This window comes from Anopheles funestus, chromosome 3RL, assembly GCF_943734845.2.
Source record: "Anopheles funestus chromosome 3RL, idAnoFuneDA-416_04, whole genome shotgun sequence".
Lineage (NCBI taxonomy): Eukaryota > Metazoa > Arthropoda > Insecta > Diptera > Culicidae > Anopheles > Anopheles funestus.
The window spans coordinates 4,003,212-4,010,601 of NC_064599.1; positions in this window are offsets into that span (position 1 = coordinate 4,003,212).

Sequence of the window (7,390 nt, forward strand, 5' to 3'; positions counted from 1 at the left end):
TACACCCTTCCCACAGGACATATTATTTTACACGTTTTTTGTGCAATTTTTTCTATTAAAGAGAAGATATGAAAAATAAAATATCTCAACAAAATGAAGTTGTTTCGGTTCGATCAGCTCTAACGATCTATTTCCTACAATCAGTTTAAATTGAAATCAGCGCCAACCTCCGTTAGATCACGATCAAACGAAGTCTGTGTCGGCAGACAAATCCATACGGATTGGTTTTCCGGTTGCTAATTGACGATAATTTTCCCCTGACGCGTTTAATCGATCTTTTCCTCGATGCGTGGTGGCGATGATTGAAAACCCTTTTCCCTAATCCATTTTCTCATCTGTCTGACAGTAGATGAGATCTTACTTTTTATGCTTAATAATCAGATAATTAAGACGTGTGCAAAAGTTGATCCCCCTCTCCAAAAAAAGCCTCTTTAGAAATCACTACCGGGCGGTGACCCATTAACGATGCATTTTTTTCCGGGATTTTATTCAATTCAAAAAACCGAAAGAAAATGGCCCGCTGACGCAAGCTTCCTGTTATAACGGATTGCGAACATTTTTGCGCCCGACCGATCAACCGAGCTGGACGGAATGGTTTTCGAGGAAGTTGGGCGCGTAGTTGCAATTAACTGGAATGGGCCATGACGAAAGCAAGTGCATGCAGATGTGCAGTCGGATGCATTAGTCTCGTGCATTCGTTCGACACCGCACCCTAACACCTGATGGCAATCGACGGGTTTTTTGCTGATCTTTTTTTGCTCTCCCATATGTATATTCTTACATGCACCCGTTTTTATTGTGGCCATGAGTCTGTCTGAATTTATATCGCCATAAATTGCTTCCGGCGCGCGGTATTACGACTAACTCCACGTACCGCGATACGTACGATGTGGCCCGCTGCCACCGTGCCGCAAGGATGCTGCGAAGCGAAGCGTCGTAAAGATCACTCAATTGACCGTGGAAACCGATATGGAACCGAAGGAATGTGCACCGAGCGTGAGTGTAGGTTTTAGTGTGAGCACATTAAATTTGGGGTACCGATTGACGAACACCTTAGCTAGCAGCGAGTAGAAATGCATAAAAAAGCCAAAGTTTTTCTTTTTTCTCCATGAACACAGTTTTGCTGCATTTGTTGCCCAATTATAAATAGAACGTGATCAATGCATCCTGTTCCGCAGGTTGCGTTCGTGTGCAATTTGTTTCCAAATTAAATATGTGAAAATAAACTATGTTTTATGTCTAATGCGACAATCGTACGATGTCGCGATTCAGCATTTGTTGCGGTTTGATCATTAATTATATTCAACACTGAACGGTCTCATCACAAACTGCCATTAACAATGAAGACAACAGTTTTTCATGCCATATTATTATTAACTTTTCTTCATCCCACAACAGTTTACAAAACAATCCACAATTGACGATCCGAGCACCATCTCTCGGGAGGTAAGAAAGATGTATTCTAAATTCCACTCGCATTATTCACCAACAACCGCATACCCGGCGCCGTTAATCTCCTAGTCGTGGCGCTTGGGCGAAAGAATACGAACGGCTTCCTTCCAACAACCTTCCCAACAGCAACTGGATTAGAACTCCCACCGAGAGCGTTCTTTCATCCGGTGGATCGCACCACACGGTAAGCGTGGGAGAACTATGTGTCTTTTTTTTGTTCTTGATTTTGTTCATGGTTTAATTTGAACCATGTTCGTCGGGTCGATTCATCCCGGGCCATCCTTCGCGGGAGGTTTCCCCCCTCTTGCGGTGGTTGAAGCCAATACACTTGGCGGACTTGGTTCAGACCATTCCCGTGCCAGGGGTGTGGTAATTAATCGGTTATTTTGTACTGTTTTGAAATGTTGTTCCCCCCCCCCCCCCCCCCGTAAAACGGCGGGACGTGCCGCTAGTAATTATCGTCGCCGACCGTGGATGTGATTGTTGGCAGGTCGTCGACGTTGCCTGGTTTTGAGTCGTCCGCCGAACAAATCACACATTTGGTAATGGTGGCGTTGAAACGTTCGAATTCTTTTTGGATGGCGGGGCGCGATGGGTAAATGAAATGAGTTTTGTTTGTGTGATGATCTTGAAACGTGTTCCTGGCTGGACGTGCCGTTTTGACACGTTTTTGTTCTAAAATAGCGATGTGGAGGAGTGAACTGTTTTACGATTCTGTATAAAAATAAGCTTTAAAATTGAAGGATTTATTTTTTTTTTGCAAAAGTATGATCATTCGTTTCAAATATGGCATGAGAAGGAGATATTAGAACTCAATTGATGGTAATATATATGAATATTAAAATGGTAGATATTCCTGCTCATGTCTTTCTAATCCCAAGTTGAGAAAATGTGATTCAACTAGTGATGGGAAAATCCTAAATTTTCCTGGAGTTGGAGAAATCAGACTCCGGGATATTCCAAAGTAACTCCAGCATTATAAACGACCGGGAGGGTGATGATTTGAAAAAGAAGAGATAAAAAAGGTGTAGTATTCCGATAACAATTCTCGAGTAATTCGGAGTCAACTCCTTAGTAATTCGGAATCAACTCCGGAGTAATTCGGAGTCAACTCCGGAGTAATTCGGAGTCAACTCCTTAGTAATTCGGAATCAACTCCGGAGTAATTCGAAGTCAACTCCGGAGTAATTCGCAGTCAACTCCGGAGTAATTCGGAGTCAACTCCGGAGTAATTCGGAGTCAACTCCGGAGTAATTTGGAGTCAACTTCGCAGTTATTCGGAGTCAACTCCAGATTTCTCTCGGAGTTGAGTCCTGTTTTATACGTCGGAGTCGGAGTGGATTCATGATTCCACTCCAGAGTTCCCATCACTAGATTCAACGAGTATTTCAGACGCCTGCCGAGCTAGCAATGTGTGATATTTTTTATAACATATTTTATTAAATTTCTTCCCAAAACAACTCGTTTTAAGTAAATAACGTTAAGTATAAAAAACATCAATATTATTCTTGCTTAAACATACTTCAGTTTTGTGATATGTTTTCTCACCTCCTCCATGTTACACAATGTTTATGCTTTTCATGTAAAAAAATTACAAAACGCCAAACCTTCACCAGACGAATACCACATGCAAATAGTTATCACAAAACTAAATACCCTATACACACCCATTTAATGTTCGATTACCTTCGATCGTATCGATAAGATGAAATGCAAACAGAAGACCTTCGCAATGGTTTTGCACAGACACATTACAGCCACAACAACAAAAAAACGCGACAACATACCCTTAAGCGACATGAAATGGAAGCATTAAAAATGAGCTGGAACAAGTGCCACAAATGGGCGAAGCAATTCATCAACCGTGCCGAATTGTCAATAGTGCCACTACAAACCACCTGAAACCTCGTACGGTCGGGTTTAGATGACTAGCCTTCAACTACATTATCGGGTGTTTGCAATGGAGTGAAAAGAACAGCGAAAAACCACACGCTAATCATGATGTGGAATTTCGCGCTTCCGTGCGCACATACGCTCCCCATGCCGGCTCCATGCCGTTGGGTGGTGGGTGTGCACATGTTAGCGCACATGAACCCCCGGGAGAAACCTCCCCCCTCCCCGCGTTGGTGTAAAAACCTCGTGCTGCCTACAACGTGTCCGCGAAAACCGGTCGTTCTTTGGTCTTTAGACGGCGCTCAAGTGAGAGGTGGAGAGACGCGGCTAATCGTGTCTGTGCACGTGTCCATCATCACCTTCCGCAGGTTCTACGAACTCATCCGTACCCGTGCCGGCCGGCATCGTGTTCGGCTTATCAGCTTCCCTATTACCGATGGTGGAGGAGAGAAAGAGCGCAGTGTGGTCCGCTGTCCGTTGCTGCCCGGTGATTCAAAGCCCGGAATACCATCCCGCTTTTTTGCTTCCCTTCAGCGTAAGGGAACGAGATAAGCCGGGCGCACTTTGTTGCTGGTTCATTCCGCGAATGGTGAAGGTGCCTATACACCGACCCTCACACAAACACACACCCCAGCGACCTTCTGCGCTGCCCTTTTTTTGTGTTCCTTATCGTTCCGGTGCGATACGTGACGAACGGCAAGTCGCATCGGGCCGCCAAAAGACCAAGCCCTTTCGGCATCGAGGCGGGCCGGCACGATCGTGAGTCAGGCCGTGCTCGAGTGTGCTTGGCGCAAATTAAAATAGCAAATAGAAACAGCAGCACCGATGATGATGATGATGATGATGGGCCAACCTTCCCACCCACTGTGACGGCCACTTCAATCGCGTAAAAAAACGTTTTGCTCCATTTTCACCGCTTGACACCCTCCCATATCGCACAGGGGTGTGGGGGTTTTGTTTTCGCCTTTGTTTTGTTTCCGAATTCTTCTCCATCCCACGCTCGGGTTTTATTTTCACAAGGGATGATTTCGCGGAAGGGACCGACTCACGACTTTTGGGGTGCATTTCGTCGTCTTATTTCCCAATTTTGGCATGCCGCATCGATTCGTTTGATCAGTGATCTTTGTTTTTTTTTGTTGCTTTCGGCACAGCAACTTCCAGCAGAACAATAAATCTGCCACCCTTTTTGGTGCGCCCCTTCTGACAACCCCATCCTTCCCCTCGGTAAATGGTAGACAAAAGCATCAACCCTTCACGCGCGCACTGGCAATGGCGCACCAACAAAAAAAAAATCGGCAGTCAAAAGAATTCAAACGACTTTTTGCCTTTTGGTAGCGCCGAAAAAGCGCCTTTTTGAACTGTGTGTGAATGCTCCGTATTATTTTTTGGATTTTTTCTTCTTGCTTCATTTTACCCGACAGCAAAGTCGTGCCCCGAACGCCCGAATAAAAAAACATCAACCACAACGGTCACTGGAACCATTTTCATTTCCTTTAGCAGTCAGTGATTCTTCTTTTCTGCCCGTTCAAGCACTGGAGAAGCGCGCCGAAGAAGTCATTATCGCGGTGCTAGCGATCTGCTAGCGGCGCACGACCAACAACGCCAGCCAACCCATCGGTCGCAGCAAGATCATCCGTGAGATCCGTCGCGAATTGTGGCGCGCGGAAGTCGTTGAAATGTGTCTTGTTGGTGGTGTGGTTTTTTTTGTGGGTCTTGCTGCCTCATCTTCGCTTCTGCCGCGTTCACGTCTGTCGCTTACAGTTTGTAGCGTTCGTTGCGGTGCCACATTGTGGAGCGGATGTGATTGAATTTTGCGCTGAAAAGAAGGGTGTAATGATGAACCAAAAAGTGTGGAGGTACCCCACAAAAATGTTGAAAACCAGCTTCGAGTTCCCACCAGACACGGGTCGGGGATGATGCAGATCTATCGAACCGTCTCGAGTGAAATAAGGTGTATTGGTTTGAATCGAATCTGGAAGCGTCTTAAGCTTGCTTGCATAATCATTGACAAATTTCAATAAGATGCGCGATCATCAAGTTTGAAAAGCATCCCATTTTAATCTCCTTAATCCCTTGCATATATTCTGATATAAAAATTCCCAATAATATAGACTTCTTAGCAAGAAAGGACGCAAAACTCACACTTTTCAAGAACAAGTTGTGTAATGAAAAAATATAAAATTGTTTTTCACTGCATTTGTTTTGTACATAGCAAAACGAATCGATCATTAGGACATTTCGCACGTGATCTAACATTAGATGGACGCTTTTCACGCCCGAAGAACCACAAGTTAGCTGTCTGCCAACGGATCATTCGCCGAAGGCAATCCTAAGCTGTGCCTTCCTTTGCTTCTTATCCTTACTGTAACCTAAGCTCGGCTCAGTCGTAGAAAGTCCCGAAAACCATTCTTAAATAAACAAACTTGCTCATTCGTAGGTGTGTGCCAAGTTGCGCCGTTAGTACGAAGGTCAAACCCCGGAACGGCTTCCATGCGCTCGAAACACTGTTTTGCTAACAGCTCCTAACTACAGCCTGGTCAGATTAACTCGGGACTTCAGAAACAAGGATTCGATTCAAGCCAAAGAAAAAACATACTACAAATCTCCAATCCTTTGGGCAAAACCCCAAAAGACGAAAGCAAAACATTACCCTCTGTAGGGAAAACGGCTGGCCCTCGCAGCGGCTTGTTGTTTTTATTCCTTCCCACATTTTTTTCCCTGCCGAGCGTGCTTCTGTTGCAGTTATCCTGGATCGTGGTACGGCGTGCTACTTCCGCTACCCCGAGGCAAAGCACACCCGTAGGTAAAAGGTGAAACATAGTGCCACGGGTCGAAAAACTCGACCACATGCATTCATTCACAAAATCCTTTCGATGGTGATTTTGTTGCCACAGGATGTTATTCTAACTCGATTTAAGACGTACACAGTCTTGCCCTGGCCGGGGACTATGTCGACGCACTAATGAGTGGCAAATGGTCAAATATTTGCCCTACAGCATCGAACGATCGACGGTGAAGTTGAACTGACCGCAGACGAACACCATTGGCCTGAACCCGGTTCTGGTGTTGGTGGTGGTGGTGGTCCTTGGGAAGGATTAGCTAGCGGACCATGGGTCTGATGATGGATGATTTGTTTTCGTTGGCGATTAGAATGGTGGAAACTGTTTTTCTTCGTTCCGGCTGTTTTGTGCTTCGGACGTGCTCCGATTGTGACCGGTTTGTGTGCACGTTTCACGAAATTCATTGAGAATGTCCAGTTCAACCGATCCAGTTGATCTCCTCTACGACGACGGAGGTCCTGATCCGGACCCCGGTGCTTGTTTGCGGAGGCGATTAGGGTTAGGCGCGACAGTCGGTTTCCGGTTTTGTGATTTTTGTTGTTGTTTGGTGTTGGCCTCGTGCTACCAAGGTGGCGGTCAGTTTGGATAAGGGATTTTAAAGTAGCGTGATTTTTTTTCTCTCGAAAGGATAGCCATTGACACCTACCTTCGAATGGGTAAAAATCAAACTTAACAAAATATTATGCAGTGGGTTTTTTCGAAAGATGCAAGGAAAGAAAAATCAATAAATAAATATTTAACTTTAAACTAAAACGAATACTTATTGAATATTTTATTCATATGATCATTCATAGCGATATGTTCACATGAAAATTTGTTGCCATTTTATGTTGTATGGTTATTTAAAATTGTACAACAAAATATTATAATAATGGATGCAAAATATTTTTTTATATTTCCAGAATCAATTCACCAAATTATTCAATTTTTATTTGCTGTTTGATATGACTTTTTAATTTATTAAATTGTGACCCAAAAATGACTCTCCAAATTTATTCTAAATTAGATCATCACTCGAACAAATTAAAACCAAACTAGTCAACGACGTCCACATTGCACCTTACCCGGCGACATATCTCACCACCAAATACCTTCCGCATCTAGTGTCGTAGTGTGGGAAGCGAAGACAATTTTCTTCCTTTTCCACTCGACGCGGTGCATTTCCATCCCACCGCACACTCAGCCGATGATCACGTCATCCGTGG